Raw genomic sequence first — 20,541 nt, forward strand, 5'->3', positions numbered from 1 at the left:
CCTCTTTAGAGGACCTGACCGAATTCTTCAAAGAAGAAGAACCTATGGCAGCCGAAAACAACAACAGTGCCAACAATGCAAGGAAGGTGCTGGGTGACTTTACTGCACCTACTCCCGACTTCTATGGGAGAAGCATCTCTATCCCTGCCATTGGAGCAAACAACTTTGAGCTTAAGCCTCAATTAATTTCTCTAATGCAACAGAATTGCAAGTTCCATGGACTTCCATTGGAAGATCCTCATCAGTTTTTAGCTGAATTCTTGCAAATCTGTGACACTGTCAAGACTAATGGGGTTGACCCTGAGGTCTACAGACTTATGCTATTCCCTTTTGCTGTAAGAGACAGAGCTAGGACATGGTTGGACTCACAACCTAAAGAAAGCCTGGACTCTTGGGAAAAGCTAGTCAATGCCTTCTTGGCAAAGTTCTTTCCACCTCAAAAATTGAGTAAGCTTAGAGTGGAAGTCCAAACCTTCAGACAGAAGGAAGGAGAATCCCTCTATGAAGCTTGGGAAAGATACAAACAATTAATCAGAAAGTGTCCTTCTGATATGCTTTCTGAATGGAGCATCATAGGTATTTTCTATGATGGTCTCTCTGAACTGTCCAAGATGTCTTTGGATAGCTCTGCTGGAGGATCTCTTCACCTGAAGAAGACACCTACAGAAGCTCAAGAGCTGATTGAAATGGTTGCAAATAACCAATTCATGTACACTTCTAAAAGAAATCCTGTGAACAATGGGACTAGTCAGAAGAAAGGAGTTCTTGAGATTGACACTCTGAATGCCATATTGGCTCAGAACAAAATATTGACTCAACAAGTCAATATGATTTCTCAAAGTCTGTCTAGAATGCAAAATGCACCAAGCAGTACTAAAGAAGCTTCATCTGAGGAAGAAGCCTATGATCCTGAGAACCCTTCAATGGAAGAGGTGAATTACAAGGGAGAACCCTATGAAAACACCTATAATCCTTCATGGAGAAATCATCCAAATTTTTCATGGAAGGATCAACAGAGACCCCAACAAGGTTTCAACAATAATAATGGTGGAAGAAACAGGTTTAGCAATAGCAAGCCTTTTCCATCATCTTCTCAGCAACAGACAGAGAGTTCTAAGCAGAATACCTCTGACTTAGCAACCATGGTCTCTGATCTGATCAAAACCACTCAAAGTTTCATGACTGAAACAAGGTCCTCCATTAGAAATTTGGAGGCACAAGTGGGTCAGCTGAGCAAGAAAATTACTGAACTCCCTCCTAGTACTCTTCCAAGCAATACAGAAGAAAATCCAAAAGGAGAGTGCAAAGCCATCAACATGGCCGAATTTGGAGAGGAGGAAGAGGCAGTGAATGCCACTGAGGAAGGCCTCACTGGGCGTCCACTGGCCTCCAATGAGTTCCCCAATGAGGAACCATGGGAATCTGAGGCTCAAACTGAGACCATAGAGATTCCATTGGACTTACTTCTGCCATTCATGAGCTCTGATGAGTATTCTTCCTCTGAAGAGGATGAGTATGTCACTGAAGAGCAAGTGGCTAAATACCTTGGAGCAATCATGAAGCTAAATGACAAGTTATTTGGAAATGAGACTTGGGAGGATGAACCCCCTTTGCTCACCAAAGAACTGGATGACTTGTCTAGGCAGAAATTACCTCAAAAGAGACAGGATCCTGGGAAGTTTTCAATACCTTGTACCATAGGCACCATAACCTTCAAGAAGGCCTTGTGTGACTTAGGGTCAAGTGTAAACCTCATGCCTCTCTCTGTAATGGAGAAGTTAGGGATCTCTGAGGTACAAGCTGCAAAAATCTCACTAGAGATGGCAGACAACTCAAGAAAACAAGCCCATGGACTTGTAGAGGATGTTCTGGTTAAAGTTGAAGACCATTACATCCCTACTGATTTCATAGTCCTAGAGACTGGGAAGTGCATGGATGAATCCATCATCCTTGGCAGACCCTTCCTAGCCACAGCAAAGGCTGTGATTGATGTTGATAGAGGAGAGTTGATCATTCAAGTGAATGAAGAATCCTTGGTGTTTAAGGCCCAAGGATATCCCTCTATCATCATGGGGAGGAAGCATGAAGAGCTTCTCTCAAAAACAGAGCCCCCACAGTCAAACTCTAAGTTTGGTGTTGGGAGGCCACAACCAAACTCTAAGTTTGGTGTTGAACCCCCACATTCAAACTCTACGTTTGGTGTTGGGAGGTTCCAACATAGCTCTGAGCATTTCTGAGGCTCCATGAGAGTCCTCTGTCAAGCTAATGACATTAAAGAAGCGCTTGTTGGGAGGCAACCCAATGTTTTATAATTAACTATTTTCCTTTGTCATTTTATTTTTTTGTAGGTTGATGATCATGAGAAGTCACAAAATCAATGAAAAAAGTAAAAACAGAATGAAAAACAGGAAGAAAAATAGCACACCCTGGAGGACGCACCTACTGGCGTTTAAACGCCAGTAAGGTTAGCAGATGGGCGTTTAACGCCCAGTCTGGCACCATTCTGGGCGTTTAACGCCAGAAAGGGGCACCAGACTGGCGTTAAACGCCAGAAAAGGGCAAGAAGCTGGCGTTAAACGCCAGAAATGGGCACCAGCCCGGCGTTTAACGCCAGAATTGGCACAAAACGAGATTTTGCTTGCCATTTGGTGCAGGGATGACTTTTCCTTGACACCTCAGGATCTGTGGACCCCCCAGGATCCCCACCTACCCCACCACTCTCTCTCTTCCTCACCCATTCACCAATCACCTCAACACCTCTTCCCCAAAAACCCTTCACCTATCAAATCCCATCTTTCTCTTCACCACTCACATCCATCCTTCATAAAACCTCACCTACCTCACCATTCAAATTCAAACCACTTCCCCACCCAAACCCACCCTCCCTTGACCGAACCCTACCCTTCCCCCACTCCTATATAAACCCTCCTTCACTCCTTCATTTTCACAAAACATACACACCACTTCTCCCCTTCTTGGCCGAAAACAAAAGCCATTCCCTTTCCCCTCATTTCTTCTTCTTCTACTCTCTTCTTTCTTCTTTTGCTCGAGGACGAGCAAACCTTTTAAGTTTGGTGTGGTAAAAGCATTGCTTTTTGTTTTTCCATAACCATTTATGGCATCCAAGGCCGGAGAAACCTCTAGAAAGAGGAAAGGGAAGGCAAAAGCTTCCACCTCCGAGTCATGGGAGATGGAGAGATTCATCTCAAGGGTGCATCAAGACCACTTCTATGAAGTTGTGGCCTTGAAGAAGGTGATCCCCGAGGTCCCTTTTTCACTCAAAAAGAGTGAATATCCGGAGATCCGACATGAGATCCGAAGAAGAGGTTGGGAAGTTCTTACCAACCCCATTCAACAAGTCGGAATCTTGATGGTTCAAGAGTTCTATGCCAATGCATGGATCACCAAGAACCATGATCAAAGTGTGAACCCGGATCCAAAGAATTATCTTACTATGGTTCGGGGGAAATACTTGGATTTTAGTCCGGAAAGTGTAAGGTTGGCATTCAATTTGCCCATGATGCAAGGAGATGAGCACCCTTACACTAGAAGGGTCAACTTTGATCAAAGGTTGGACCAAGTCCTCACAATCATATGTGAAGAGGGCGCCCAATGGAAGAGAGATTCAAGAGGGAAGCCGGTTCAATTGAGAAGGCATGACCTCAAACCCGTGGCTAGAGGATGGTTGGAGTTTATCCAACGCTCAATCATTCCCACTAGCAACCGGTCCGAAGTTACCATAGACCGGGCTATCATGATTCATAGCATCATGATTGAAGAAGAAATAGAAGTTCATGAGGTTATATCTCAAGAACTTTATAAGGTGGCGGACAAGTCCTCTACCTTGGCAAGGTTAGCCTTCCCTCACCTCATTTGTCACCTCTGTTATTTGGTTGGAGTTGACATAGAGGGAGACATCCCTATTGATGAGGACAAGCCCATCACTAAGAAGAGGATGGAGCACACAAGAGACCCCACTCATCATGAGATCCCTGAGATACCTCAAGGGATGCACTTTCCTCCACAAAACTATTGGGAGCAACTAAACACCTCCCTAGGAGAATTGAGTTCCAACATGGGACAACTAAGGGTGGAGCATCAAGAACACTCCATCATCCTCCATGAAATTAGAGAAGATCAAAGAATCATGAGAGAGGAGCAACAAAGACAAGGAAGAGACATTGAGGAGCTCAAGCACTCCATAGGATCTTCAAGAGGAAGAAAGAGCCGCCATCACTAAGGTGGATCCGTTCTTTAATCTCCTTGTTCTTTATTCTTCTGTTTTTCGAATTTTATGCTTATGTTTATCTATGTTTGTGTCTTGTGATCATTAGTGTCTTAGTGTCTATGCCTTAAAGTTATGAATGTCCTATGAATCCATCACCTCTCTTAAATAAAATATGTTCTTAATTGAAAAAGAGTAGAATTGCATGAATTTTGAATTTTATAACAGTTTAATTATTTTGATGTGGTGGCAATACTTCTGTTCTCTGAATGTATGCTTAAACAGTGCATATGTCTTTTGAATTTGTGGTTCATGAATGTTGGCTCTTGAAAGAATGATGAAAAAGGAGACATGTTACTGAGGATCTGAAAAATCATAAAAATGATTCTTGAAGCAAGAAAAAGCAATGAAAAAAAAATCGAAAAAAAATAGAGAAAAAGAAAGAAAAAGAAATAAAGTTGTGATCCAAGGCAAAAAGAGTGTGCTTAAGAACCCTGGACACCTCTAATTGGGGACTCTAGCAAAGCTGAGTCACAATCTGAAAAGGTTCACCCAATTATGTGTCTGTGGCATGTATGTATCCGGTGGTAATACTGGAAGACAGAGTGCTTTGGGCCACGGCCAAGACTCAATAAGTAGCTATGTTCAAGAATCATCATACTTTACTAGGAGAATCAATAACACTATCTGGATTCTAAGTTCCTAAAGAAGCCAACCATTCTGAATTTCAAAGGATAGAGTGAGATGCCAAAACTGTTCAGAGGCAAAAAGCTAAAAGCCCCGCTCATCTAATTAATACTGATCTTCATAGATGTTTTTGGAATTCATTGCATATTCTCTTCTTTTTATCTTGTTTGATTTCCAGTTGCTTGAGGACAAGCAACAATTTAAGTTTGGTGTTGTGATGAGCGGATAATTTGTACGCTTTTTGGCATTGTTTTTAGTATGTTTTTAGTATGATCTAGCTAGTTTTTAGTATATTTTTATTAGTTTTTAGTTAAAATTCACTTTTCTGGACTTCACTATGAGATTGTGTGTTTTTCTGTGATTTCAGGTATTTTCTGGCTGAAATTGAGGGACCTGAGCAAAAATCTGATTCAGAGACTAAAAAGGACTGCAGATGCTGTTGGATTCTGACCTCCCTGCACTCGAAGTGGATTTTCTGGAGCTACAGAAGCCCAATTGGCGCGCTCTCAACGGCGTTGGAAAGTAGACATCCTGGGCTTTCCAGCAATATATGATAGTCTATACTTTGCCCAAGATTTGATGGCCCAAACCGGCGTTCAAAGTCACCCTCAGAAATCCCAGCGTTAAACGCTGGAACTAGCACCAAAATGGGAGTTAAACGCCCAAACTGGCATAAAAGCTGGCGTTTAACTCCAAGAGAAGTCTCTGCACGAAAATGCTTCATTGATCAGCCCAAGCACACACCAAGTGGGCCCGGAAGTGGATTTTTATGTCATTTACTCATTTCTGTAAACCTTAGGCTACTAGTTTCTATAAGTAGGACCTTTTACTATTGTATTGAGATATCGAGGGGTAGCTATCTTCATTGTTATGCTATCTTAGATCACTGGGAGGCTGGCCTCATGGCCATGCCTAGACCTTGTTCTTATGTATTTTCAACGGTGGAATTTCTACACACCATAGATTAAGGTGTGGAGCTCTGCTGTACCTCGAGTATTAATGCAATTACTATTGTTCTTCCATTCAATTCCGCTTGTTCTTGTTCTAAGATATCACTTGTTCTTCAACTTGATGAATGTGATGATCCGTGACACTCATCATCATTCTCACCTATGAACGTGTGACTGACAACCACCTCCGTTCTACCTTCGATTGGGTGAATGTCTCTTGGATTCCTGATTGCACGATGCATGGTTGATCGCTTGACAACCGAGTGCTCGCCTGACAACCGAGCCAACCATTCCGTGAGATCAGAGTCTTCGTGGTATAGGCTAGAACTGATGGCGGCATTCAAGAGAATCCGGAAGGTCTAACCTTGTCTGTGGTATTCTGAGTAGGATTCAATGATTGAATGACTGTGACGTGCTTCAAACTCCTAGCAGGCGGGGCGTTAGTGACAGACGCAAAAGAATCACTGGATTCTATTCCGGCCTGACCGAGAACCGACAGATGATTAGCCATGCTGTGACAGAGCATAGGAACATTTTCACTGAGAGGATGGGAGGTAGCCACTGACAATGGTGAAACCCTTGCATAAGCTTGCCATGGAAAGGAGTAAGAAGGATTGGATGAAGACAGTAGGAAAGCAGAGAGACGGAAGGGAAGGCATCTTCATGCGCTTATCTGAAGTTCCTACCAATGAATTACATAAGTACCTCTATCTTTATCTTTGTGTTTTATGCGTCTATCACTATATCCATTTGAGTTTGCCTGACTAAGATTTACAAGATGACCATAGCTTGCTTCATACTAACAATCTCCGTGGGATCGACCCTTACTCGCGTAAGGTTTATTACTTGGACGACCCAGTGCACTTGCTGGTTAGTTGTGCGAAGTTGTGTTAATGCCATGGTATTGAACACCAAGTTTTTGGGGTTCATGACCGGGGATTATGAGAGTTGTGAAAAGTATTGTTCACAATTTCGCGCACCAATAGTGTAATATCAAAATTAATAATTCAAGTCATATTGACACAAGTATTGTACTGGGGAAGCGTTCTTGTTTTTCCTCCGACTAGATTTCTTGAAGGACTTCTCAAGGGTTGATCCGAGCCTCTTACTCTTTGGCCGGCCCTTTGTAGTGACCAACGATGGTGCTTGGATGTTGACAACACCGAGAACATTCGAATGTTGTGAGCCAATGCTGGTGTGGTTCTCCGCCACGCTCTCAGACCTCTTCTTAGCATGGTGCGCGCTCAGCTTGGCCCTTTTTTCTTCTAAAGCAGCATGCAGTAAATTAGTTTCATCGTGATCATTTACAAACTTCTGCGCAATGTTGTAAAAGTGTGCACATAATCCCTTGAATGCATTATGACTCACATCTGACCGACTGACGTCGTGACTACTCTTGATATAAGTATGCTTGCGCTTTATATTCTTGCTCCAACGAGGGAAAACATAGCAGGTAGGTACTTTATACACTTTAAACGAATGAAAAACTTTAAGATAGTGACAGCACAACACACTTGAACTCTCAAAAAGATTGCACTCACAACGAACCTCCTGTGTGGAGCGGTCAAAGTGGACAACATACGAAACACAGATCATAGTATCATCTACTAATTTTTTCTCTTCCACCTTCATGCATACCACTGGCCAGTCTTCAGTAACTACTGATGCTCTGCAATCAGCCTTTTTCACAAACTCAACTTGAGCATCCCTAAACATGCTAGTAGTATACTCCTGCTGAAATTGTTTCTCTATAGGCGAGCTCGTTGCACAAGGTATTACCCCCCTGGAGTCTACTGCATCATCCTCCAATTCCCTCTGCTCCTTGGCTCCAAGCACATTGTCGTATTTGTGAACAAATTGTACCAAGCTAGTCTTGCTGTGTAAGATTCCACCATAGAATGCGTGCATGCTCTCACTCCTTTGCGTACTCCTCATGGCAGCCCAAAATTCCCCCTTGAAGAATATAGGAACCCACATGCGTTGGTCATCATAAAGATCTACAGATAACACACAGTTTCTATATTAGAAAGCTTTCACTGAACTCTTTATTTCAAAACGAATAAAGCCAGCTACCGCATTATTATGAATTGGAAAGCGTAACGTAATTGAACAACTACAAACCTGACAGTCATGTGTTATCATGTAAATTGTACTCCTCTATAAATTCAAACCATTTTCTCTCAAATGACTCCTCCGTCCGAGAGTTAAACACAATGTTCCTGAGGTCGGGATACAACTCTCCGTACCGACGATAACCTCCAAGCTTCTGAGGAAACTTCTTCATGATGTGCCATATGCACCAACGGTGACGTGTATTGGGTAACGCCTTTCTAATCGCACCAAACATGGATCTGCATTGATCAGTAATGATGCACTGTGGAGCTGTTCCCATGCACGTCAACCATTGGGTAAAAATCCACTCATAACTCGGAATTTTCTCGTTTCCCAACAGCGCACATCCAAGGAGGGTTGACTTACCATGGTGGTTGACATCGACGAACGACGCAAATAGTAACTCATACTTACACACATAACCATATGCCATTATGAATACTTAGGGACAACCACATGGGAAAAAAATTACCAAAACCAAAAAAACCAACTACAACACCTGTTACCTGTTTGTACTGTAAGTGCTATCAAGTAACACAACGTCTCCGTAGTATTCATAGGAAGCCCTGCACCTTGCATCAACCCAAACTGCACTCCTAAATCTACACTCATCGTCCAATTTCACTGCATAGAAGAAGTTTGGATTGATGTCTTTCATTCTCATGAAATAGTTCATCATCTCCCTAACATCCGCATTTGCGTTGCTTGTTCGGAGTCTTACTGTAATATATTTCTTAAATCCTTTTCTGAGAATCCCAGGTTTGACGGGCCCCCAGCTTCATTGGCCAAAGATAGGAAGGTCTTGTTTGGTCGAATCCCAGCCTCATCATTATTCTGAATCACATACTTCGCATGCATGCTCAGCTGCTTATACTCACGGTAGTGCACTGCCTTCTTCGCCGAACATGGGTGCATGTGCCTCAACTCAACCTTGAAGAAAATCCACTCTTGCTTCTCCTTATCAAATTTCACATATATTCTTGCCTTGCACCCAGCGGCTGAAATCGGGTTTTTGCGTTGGTGCTTTGACACGAGATCCGCGGATGCGATCCCGATTACAGTGGATAGCTTGGTTAACGGGTTCCTTCGTGATCTTGTCAAATGTTGTCGTCCTTATCTTAGTTGCAAACCCAACTTTCTTCGCGTAGCTAACATAAAAATCATGCGCTAGTTGCAACTTCACAAACTGCATCCCAACACTTGGTATTTCATCTTTCTCCAGGGTACCGTGATCAGGCAACTACGTATCAAATAAAAAAAAGAAAAAAAGCCATTAATTATGACATAAAAAATACAAATCCTGACTGCACAAATTTAAACTAAAATCCAAACCTCATCACAAATATCCATCTCATCACTTCCAACATTAGTAACATCCAACATTTGCGTGACCTGCACTTTTAACATAAACACACAAATTACAACAATAAAAAAGAACAATTTTTATTCAACATCATGTACATGAAACCTCACTTACTAGCACAAAAAAATGCGAACTAAATTTATAGATCAACTCATCCACCCAAACAGTATAAGCTTTACACCAAAGGCATCTAAATGCTACTCATGGTAATGGAATCAATTAATTCATTTGAAATATTATACAATTATTGTGACTACTACCTACTTTATTTCACGTTAACACTGCATAGCAAACAGCTGAACATGCATCAGGTACAAATCCTAAACACAGTTCCTACCTCAGTTTCCCAGCCATTGGTGCATATTTTTACTTTAAAGAGATGCTTTCTTTATGCATACATTGAGCATCATGGATAACTGTATACATATACTCATCTTCTAATACTAACATGCAGGAAGCAAATACATGAAAAACATCAATATATAACTCCTGCATTCCTCCTTTTCATTATCAACATATATTTTCCATATCTATTATACCATTGGCTACAACTCTAGTTCAATTAATACCTCTTGCACTAACATTGCCTACATGCCCCTGTATTTTATTTTTCAGTAATAATAGATTATTTTAATGGATTTTCATATAAGCTTCTTCAACATATAAATATTTTCTTCTAGAAACACATTTCACACATATAAGAATACAATGATATGTAAAAAACTTCCTAAGCTTCGTTGACTAAATCATGTTGTCGCATCTGAATACCAATTAACAACATACACTTAAACAAGCCACTTGCATCGATTCTAAACTGCTCAGTCAAATAAAAATGACCATCCATTGAAAAGCGTTTCGTACGTAACGATGCTCACCTTACTCATTTGCACAGGATCAACGACGAGAGGTTCAACTATATTTTCATTTGGATTGGATGAAATCTCATTTCTGCCGGGAGATGGAACATAATCCACCGGTTCACCCACAACGCACTCCATTAATGAACTCCGGCGGGGTGACGGGGATGGAAGAGCAACCACACTTGAAACCCCTTCTACTTGCGACGTCGACATCAAGCACAAGAAACACACGCTCTCTCTTGTTGTGCCCGCTGGATGTCTGCGTGGTTGCCGTTCCAACGCAAGTCGAACAACAAACGTGTTGGTGTTGCTGGAAGAGGGCCTTTGCGGCCTATGACGATGGTGGTAGTCGACTCCGACGGCGGTAAGTGACGGGTGGGAGAGTAGTTCTCGTTGAGACCTGGAGATGATGGAGACGATACGGTATTGATAAACTACCGTTTATGTTGGGCTCCTATAACTGCTCCTATTCCTATTTTTTTTCAAAATTTAAATTTGAATTAATTCAAAATTAATTATTTATCCATTAATTTAATTTTAATTTAAAATTAACCCCGTTATATGCATTGTACATCAAGTACATTGACTCTCTAGACTTTCCCATCTTTTATTTTCTTATCTTTATTTTCTTGTTAGATATATATATGATCGTAATACTAAAAAATAATATCTAGTTATCTTATATAATATAATATTTATAATTTTATATACATAATATTTATAATTATATATTTATTATATATATATATATTTTTAAACAAAGAAACTCAACACAATACAGCGAAGCGGAACGCTAAGAAACATAAAGAACATGTAAATACAATAAGTAGAAAATTATCCTCAGTATCATTTCTGGCATTGCCATCAACAATAAAAGAGGTCCAAATTATTATACAATTTTTAGTAATAATTAATAAATAAAATAATTTAAAATTATTTTGGTTGATTTTTTTATTTCTCGAATATTATTGAGCATATATACACTAGCAATTGTGATATAAGCCGAGTAACAAGTAATTAAATAATTAATGGGTTTATATCCAAAAGTCAACACAAACGAAAATGTCAACGTTATGAAAACACTGATGAAAGCTTATTAATAAGATAAATATGATTAAACAGCAGGTATATACTCCCTCAGGCCTCACATTGCAGGCCGTTGTGATTTCGTTTTCGCTTTCTTTGACTCAAACATATCTCGCTGCAAACGCATTTGTATTTCGAAATTAAGTAAACACATTTTAGTGCATTGACAAACAGTGCCTTTTTCATGAAAACGACATGTATTATACCACTACCTATAACGAGAATTGTATTTAGAAATAATTTCAAAATACTTATACAATTTAGATACTTTTAAATTACGAAAATTGTATATGCATAATTCTTAACTACTGGATAATACATAATAGTTAATTTTGTACTTTTATATACAAAACGATAATGTTAAGAAGACAACAAAAAAAAAATAGTTAAAATTTATTTTATTTAAATAATTAATGAATACTAAATAAAGTAAGTTATGACTATTTTTAGTTGATTTTTTTTTGTTATCAAATAGTTTTGTATAAAAATTATGGTTTGATTAAATTGAAGTGTATGAAAAAGATTTTTTTTATTTAAATTAATAAAATATAATATTCACAGAAATGTATAATGTGTAAATAAGATATAATTGTATAATAACATTAATTAGTAATATCTTAATATAATTAAGTATTCCGTAAAAAAGGACTTCATGTAAATTTAAAAAATTAATTAATTATCTTCTAATATTCTATACTAACTAATGGTCTTTTAATTAATTTAATAATTTAATTAAAAAATTTTATTTCATGAATAAAATCATATAACAATATTAATATTAATTAGCAATATCCTAATATAATATAATTAAGTATTCGGTACAAAAAGAACTTCATCTAAATTTAACAAATTAATTATTCATCTTCTAATCTTCTATACTAACTAATGGTTTTCTAGTTAATTAAATCCAACGACACATTTTCTAACTACGTAGATTAAATTATGCTAACATGCCAAATGATTATTTAAATCATGTTAATCTAAAGTGTCATTATTCTAACACATTATTTAATTAATTAAGTCAAAATATCCTAACATATTAACTAAAATTAAGTAAATCAAAATATGTCAACTAATTAATTACTTAATATAAGAGAAAGATAAACTAATTTTAAAATCTAATGCCTCAATTATATGCCACGTGGACGAGACATATATGCTTTCAGCATTAAACTAAAAATGTAACCAAAATTTCCAAAACTTTAAAAAGTTATCAAAATAATTCTTGATCTCGGTTGCACCCTTTATATACCATGTGATATACATATTTCGAGTACTAAATCTCAATTTCATTATCAGTATATTCCGGGTACTGTCCACCCAATTTGTGTATTTGTATCATATTTGGTAACTATATATTTGGGATACTTGTTTTTTGTACTTTGAAGTACCTGGAATGTAACACATTACATATATCGATAAATCTTCTACAATTTATACATTTTTGTAAATATTATATTTTATTAATTTAAATAAAAAAATCTATATGAAAAGATTCTAGTATATAAAATTCTATTCTTGATCCATTAACCATTAACAAGAGACAAACTTACAAGTTGTTGGATGAAACTAATTCATGATTTAGATTAATATTTTTTTATTAGGAATTTCACATCTCTAAAAAACAAGATAAAATAAAATAACTGAAATCAAATACAAGAATAAGAAATACTTAGACTGAAGATATTAAAAGTTAAAGATGCATGATCATATATATCAGCTGTGATCGGAATCCGGAAATAATAGTTTCTTCATCAGCAATTATTTCAATAAATGAATACAACGCCTAAACGAATTGTTCTTTACACGCAGGAATTATTCATACACATCAACTGCTTTTACAAGCACTATGTTCATGACCAATATAAAATAATTCACTGATATTGAATTATGTAGGCAACGAAGCTATTTCCATGGGTTACTTAACTTCAAAACCTTTTAACATGAACTAGTTCACCCTTCCTTGCTCCAGATTCAAGCATTGCCTCTAAAACAGCAACATCTCTTGCACCTTCAATGTAAGAGAGGCGGGGCTCAGCCACTAACTCACTCCCCTTCTGCAAATGACAAGTAAATTAGATCAGTGGACAGAGCTCCCTGCATGGATTGAATCCCATTTCTTGTTCAAATATGGATGTTAAGTTGTCCGAATATATCGGGACATAATTGTCGAATAGAAGGAAATATGATGAATATAGATAAATGAGAGGAGGAATTTGTAATTGAGAAGGTGGAAACATCTCTAAGAAGCTCAATCAATTACCTTAAGAGTGCTTTCAGATACATCACTAATAAAAGCTTTTAATTCTTCAGTACTCCACTGAATGGGAAAAAGGAGCTTTTACTTTGTCCATCAACACCATATAATGAAACCTATAATAGCATCAAAATTAATTAAGATACCTGACAGTGCTTTGATTAAAACTAGGAGTAAACTATCATTTCTATCCATAAAAATTCAGAATGTTGATAAACCTACCCATAAATAAAGAAAAACTAATTTTGTATACATGAAAGACAAAAAAACTGTCATTTCTATCATGAAAGTTTGGAATATTGACAAATCTACACATGAATAAAATTAACGTTTGGATACTTTTATCACATAAAAACCATTTTTCATGGGTACAAAATTATTTTAGTTAATTCATGGTTAATATTGTCAGTGTTTTAAAGTTTATGTTACAATACTAAATAAGAAATTCATTATACATCAAAACCTGTGACTAGGTTGTTATAGTATGTACCAGGTAGCCATGTTGTCCTTGAAATCCACGCTCAATTTGCAATGTCCCGTTCATGCCAACAACTCGCCACAAGATCTTTAATGTGTTAAACACCACGAGTCAGACTTACAAGATTAAAACCATGACTAATGAAGATATGCATACTACTAACTCGCGTTCATTGCACTTGAGCATATTAATATAACATGAATTATCATTTACCACATGCCTTGGGTGTTCTCGAGGAGACAACCATTACAAATACTCCTGAACAACCATTCTCCAAATGGCTAAAGAAAAAACATTCCCGATGTTAGAATTTTATGATAATTACTGAATAGTAAACTTGATATTCAGATGTTGTTCATGTGTGAATGTACAATGAAGAGTGCCTATTTAAAGACTAAGGATACAATCATACAATCTAATCATAACGTTGAAATCAATATAATATCAAACTAAATAAACATAAAATCAATTTAGGATATACATAGATACTATATTAATTAATATACTAAATACATTCTAGTACCCAAAATTAATATTAGATATCCAGTCAAGTTTTGAAAAGTTAAATTCATAAAAGAGGCTTACAAGACAGATGATATATTATCTGGGGGAGGTAAAGATGAATCCACATGAGATGTCATAGCCGAAACTGAAACCACTTCACACCCAACAACCTGTCAAAATAGCCAATAAAAGACACAGAATACGAGTAAGTTTTATTTCCCCAGAAAGTGATAATATATAAATCAAGTCTAACAGCTTGACCTTTTCAGGATTCCTGTTAGAGAAGTAAATCTGTGTGAGGTATACAACAATTGTTCTTCTATATTTTTCTAGTTAGAAAGCACATTTCATCAACTTTTAGAATCAAAAGCCATCTTTCTGAAATAAATAGTGGAAGTGTGAAAATAGAAGCAATTCAGTCTATAATTTTCACATAAAATTTCAATTAAACAAGGTACTTCTTTTCAATACTCAGGTGCTTTTGTGTAGAAGCATTGAATGTTAAAAAACAGAGTACTGGTAAAGACTGGTTCATAATTTGAAAATTAGATGCAAAAAAAGATCTAGTTGACTAGAGTAGTAACTAACTAATAAGGAGCTCATGCAAAAGAGGACATGAAATCTGTGAAATATAAATCTCGAAGATTACCATTCTTAACCCAGCAATGAAATGCACACCCATATCAAGAATGAAACCTCCCTGTCAGAAAGAATAAAAAGATGACTGCATATATGGAAGTTTAGTAGGATAAAAGAGGAGCAAACTGTTGTGTTGATAGCATGAAGTTATTTCAAATCACCAAAATTTACACTATCCATTTGCATTTCATATGTGAGAACAGAATCTCAACCATATCGCTACTATACTGGTTTAATTTCAAGATATCATATAATCTTTGGTTCCTTTATTTCTTGCCAAGTAACAGAGCTTATTGAAGTGATTCAAGGCATCAGAGTTATGTGACAAACAAAATCCCGAATTTAAGCAACTTAATCACAAAGCACATACAGTGAAATCGCGCCTCCAAGAGCTTGAAAAGTAGGGGTTTGAACTGTTCATTGATCCTTCAATAATAACTTGAACACTCATCATTGTCCCAATTTCAGCAACTAGTTTCTTGCACTGCCAAAAAATTCACGTGACTGGAAAGCTAGATTCAGAATTTAAGATGAGAAGCATTGAAGAATCAAGAAGCAAATACCTCCACTAAGGCAGGCTCAAATCGATAATTTTCAGCCACAGACCAAATTACTTGTCGAGGAGCATCAGCAGAAATTGATTTGTAGTTATGCAATGCAGTTTCCAAATCTTTTACACCTGCATTTCCCAAAATGCCATCATTACATGCTATGGAAGTTAAGTGATGGATGTTATACAAAAAGTAGAGCAAAATGCTACTTACTAGCTGCTGCTGGTTTCTCTTCATATCCACCAAATTGGACATCACATAAAATAAGTTGATTAGTTCAAAAGAATAAAGTAGAGGTTATTACAACTTACAAGTAGAGTCGAATTACCTTGAAGAACATGTTTACCAGCCTTGAGCATCTTGAGTGAAATATCAACCTGATTTTGTCCAGCCAAAACAACAGCAACAGCGGTGATGGATGAATCACGGATAATATCATCAAGGCCTTCATCTCCCCACTTACATTGAACGCCGGAGAAGTTCTTATCGGCTATTTCAACGGCAGCTCTTGCGGATTCCTGCGTGCGGCTCCAAATGGCTTTCAGATGGAACAGATCGGAGATCTCTGACAGTCTAGGAAGGTACTGAGTCCTCACGAAGATACCAGCTCCGATAATTGCAATCGTCGCCATTGCTATTTTCAAATGAGAGAGAGAGAGAGAGAGAGAGGCTCTTTAATTTGTGAAATTGAAGAACCACTTAGGAGGGGACAGAAAACGTCCATAACTCACGTTTATTTTACAAGTCTACGGTTAGAAGTTATAAAAATTAAAACTAGTAATAAATCCGAAAATTTGAGAATTAAAAAAAAAAAGAGTTGATTGCTTCGATACCAATACGATTACTAATTTATACATACCAAAACGATATAAAGGATGGATAAATAAAGATTTGTCGAGTAAATACCCATAATAGTCCCTGAGATTCACGCAATTACTCATAGTAATCCCTAAGATTTCGATTTCCCTATTATAGTCCTCCAGATAGAGCTCCGAGCACTCAAACTAGTCCCTGACCATATTTCAGGTGATGACTCATCACCGGAGCGCTGACGTGGCCTAGGATTGCTACGTGGGACATGTCCAAAACGACGTTGTTTTGGGTTTGGCGCCCTTAGAAGCCAAAAACGACGCCGTATAGGTGTTACTTAATATGAAAAACAGTTTTCTCCACCAACACAAACACTTCGTCTCTTCTTCTTCCACCCTCTGAGTTCTTCTTCATCTCCCCAACAATGGCGTAGCCGTAGGGTTGTATGTGCTGGGTTAACAAAAATTTGAGAGAAGAAGTCATCTGATCAGAAGTTGTTGTTGCTCTTCCCTTCCCTTCCTTCACCACAAAGACGAGGTTTTGACGTTGTGATCGGACTCAAGGTAACTTTTTTTTTATTATTTTGTATTTTGAATACAATGTTGGTTGATGATAGCATTGGTCAGTGTTGTTGAGGTTCTGGAGTTTTGGTGTCATTGTAGTGTCTAGGGTTTGAATCTTGGTTGGGGTTTGTGGGGTTGCTGTAATACCCGAATGAAACAGGGAAGAAACAGGGAGAAGTATGGAGGTTTGGAAAAAAATATTTTCTTGTGGTGATTATTTTTTCTTTTTAATGCATGAGTAGGCTTTCAAATTCTCCCTATGTATTGTAAAAATTTTAAATTTCTTGCAGATGGAGGAGAAGTTGGACATCATGTTTCATCATGGGGGTGACTTCAAAAAAAATGCAGAAGAAATTATGATATATTCTCCGGACAATAAGGCCTGTTTAGGTGATCTAGACACTGATACTCTGGATGTGTTCTACATACGGAACTACCATAAGGAGCTTGGGTACAATGACATTAAACAGTGCTGGTGGCATGTTCCTGGAAAATGTTTGGAGAAGGGGTTGAGAAATGTAAACAGTGACAAAGAGATAAGAGAGATGGTGAATTGTGCTAGGACAAATGAGGGATTGATTGATATATATTTCGAGCATATAGTGTCAGTGCCGGAGGTGTTAGAGGGAGATAACACAGTTGTGTACTTGGATGATCATGGTGGAGAAGGATGTAATGCAGGTACAGATACTGATGTGAGTCCTCCAGTTACAGAGACTCATGCAATCATAGTTGCTCCTCCTATCCCTAAGGTTGTACCCAACACTTCTTGCAAATCTAGTCCCAAAAAAAACAGAACATCTCCACGGCAATCACAACCATTACACTCCAAAACTGCCAATCCTTCCAAGACAACCAAACCTGTGAAGAAGACCAACTCCCCAAAAGTCACCAAGCCCACCAAGCCCACCAAGCTCACGAAGCCCACCAAGCTCACCAAGCCCACCAAAATCAGCCAGCCCACGAAATCCAGTCAGAACACCAAATCAGATAGGAGCAAGAAGTAGAAACTGTCCAAGAGACCAAGTATTTCCAGGAGACCCTGTACACGGTCTGTTGCTAGAGGATTTACTAGCAAAGTGTTTAACAATGAAGTTCCCTTTGATTTATCTTCTGACTCCTCTGATAGTGAAGAGGATAGCATGTTCAAGCCAGGTCCGGATGAGGGTAGTTCCTCTAATTCTGAGGCTACAGGGAATGATCCTAAAACTGGGAGTAGGATTAGGAGAAACATGACACATGCTACGGCGGGTAAGAGAAATATTAGTCCACTAGGTAAAGGGAAAGAGAAGATATTACATGAAGACGATGGTTTGGTGGAGGAGGTGAGCGACGCTGAGGTTGACCTTGGGTTTGTGGGTTGTGTTCATGAAGGGGTAGAGTATGGACTAGACCCAGGTGTTGACTCTGATGGCACCAATTCTTGGCACTCGGAGGAGATGAAGATGCCTCCAAACTCAGAAGATGAGCTGGAGGAAGGAAATGAATCTGAAGAGGCAAGTCCGCTGTTTAGGGAGGGTGCAAGGTTTGGAGAGCTGCACCTTGAGGTAGGCATGAAGTTCGGAACTAAATGGGAATTTAGAGAAGCTGTGAGAGAATATACAATCCAAGAGGGAAGAAGCATAAAGATAGTGAAAAATGATAACATTAGGTGCAGGGCGGTGTGTAAGGTGAAAGAGTGCCCATGGGTGGCTTATGCATCTAGAGACCATGAAGACACATGTTGGCAAATTAAGACATTCAATGATGACCACACTTGCCCAAGAGAGGACAAGAATAGGGCTGCCAACAGGAATTGGGTATGCAGCAAGCTTGTGAAGAAGGTAAGAAAGTATCCAAATTTTAGACACTGCGAGGCTGCAACTTACTTCAAGACACGGTTTGACTTGACTCTGAATAAAAACTCAATATCCAGGGCATTAATGGATACAAGAAGTGTAGTGTATGGGGATGAGAAAGAACAATATAGGATGGTTAGGGATTATGGTATGACGCTGTTGAAGACTAATCCCGGTTCCACTGTACAAATATGCACCACCCCCCAACCAGATGATGAAGTTACCTTTGAAAGAATGTATATATGCTTAAGTGGCTGCAAAAACGGGTTCAAGGCTGGTTGCCGACCTTTGATAGGTCTGGATGGTGCTTTCCTGAAGACCCGGTTTGGTGGACAGATTTTGTCAGCCGTGGGGTTAGATGCTAATCATCATATCTATGTCATAGCCTGGGCTATTGTCAGAGTGGAGAATACAGAGACATGGAGATGGTTTCTCGAGCTACTTCATCAGGACTTGGGGCATTATAAAGAGCATGACTGGTGCTTCATATCGGATATGCAAAAGGTGTGATTTAATTTGAATGTCTCGCTTTGATTTTATGTGATCTTATATTAAGAATTGTGTTGTTATGCTTACTGTGAATAATTGTGCTTTCATTAGATTTTGATGGTTAGTTTTTAGTGTAAGACCTTTGATCATTGGATTATTGGATTTTCATGGTTGGTTATTAGGAAAAGAATTCTGCTGTTATGCTTACTTGAAGAATTGTAGCTTCCATTCAAGTATGATGGTTAGTTATTTTGTTAAGAATTTTGCTGTTTTGCTTATCTGCATAGACTGTGAGATGATTGGATCTTCATGGTTACTTATTAGGAAAACCATTGTGCTGTTATGCTTGCTTGAAGAATTGTGCTTTCATTATGCTTGTAGTGCATTTTATGGAGAACTTGTAATTACTGATTTTCTCATTAATCTAGCTGTCCTATTAAACGTTAGGGACTTTTATGGGTCACGACTATCAATTGTAGGGACTATTATGGGGATGGTAATCAAATGGAAGGGACTATTATGTGTTACGATTATAATGACTAGATGGTGAACTGTGATGCAAAGGCCTTTTTGGTATGCCTTGGCCTTGCTTTTGATGAAACTACAGATAGCAGCAACATGGTTTCTAGGCTGCCTTTTACAGTCAACTTTTGTTGTTTCTTGATAGACAATGGAATTTATGTTAATATACTATGCTATGTGGTTTACCATTCAAGAAGCAGTTTCTTTATTTTTTTCATACACAATAGAATTTAAATTAATAACAATTTCAGAGATAATAACACTTTTCATTCCATCAAGAAGCAGATTTTTACAAATGTTGATAACAAGAAACCCAAAACCACCAATTCATTCATCATTTACAATACAGGATCACCAACAACACTGTCAATACACACACACCTAACACTAACAACTGGGTCATCACTTTTTGCATCTGGACATCCTCCTCCAACCTTCGAAGCCTCCAATCAACGTTGATCTTCACTTCATCACCACACGATTCTGACTTTTCAACCTGTTCCTCATTCACAGAATCTGCCTACACAAAAAGCCCGCACCATCTCTTTCCACTTGTCTGCAACCAATAAAGGATCAAAGTTTAGAGAGGAACATTATAAGAATAGTC

At 38.1% G+C, this 20,541-nt stretch overlaps 1 non-coding gene and 1 pseudogene across 1 annotated transcript; both read right to left on the reverse strand.

Moving 5' to 3' along the window:
• Positions 1–449: 449 nt before the first annotated feature.
• Positions 450–557, reverse strand: LOC112793844 (small nucleolar RNA R71). The gene has a single exon (XR_003198536.1). It is a non-coding gene; the product is annotated as a small nucleolar RNA R71 (small nucleolar RNA).
• A 12,410-nt stretch (positions 558–12,967) lies between these two features.
• Positions 12,968–16,458, reverse strand: LOC112789894 (dehydrogenase FPY6-like; annotated as a pseudogene).
• Between the last annotated feature and the right edge of the window lie 4,083 nt (positions 16,459–20,541).

This window comes from Arachis hypogaea, chromosome 3, assembly GCF_003086295.3.
Source record: "Arachis hypogaea cultivar Tifrunner chromosome 3, arahy.Tifrunner.gnm2.J5K5, whole genome shotgun sequence".
Classification (NCBI taxonomy): Eukaryota; Viridiplantae; Streptophyta; class Magnoliopsida; order Fabales; family Fabaceae; genus Arachis; species Arachis hypogaea.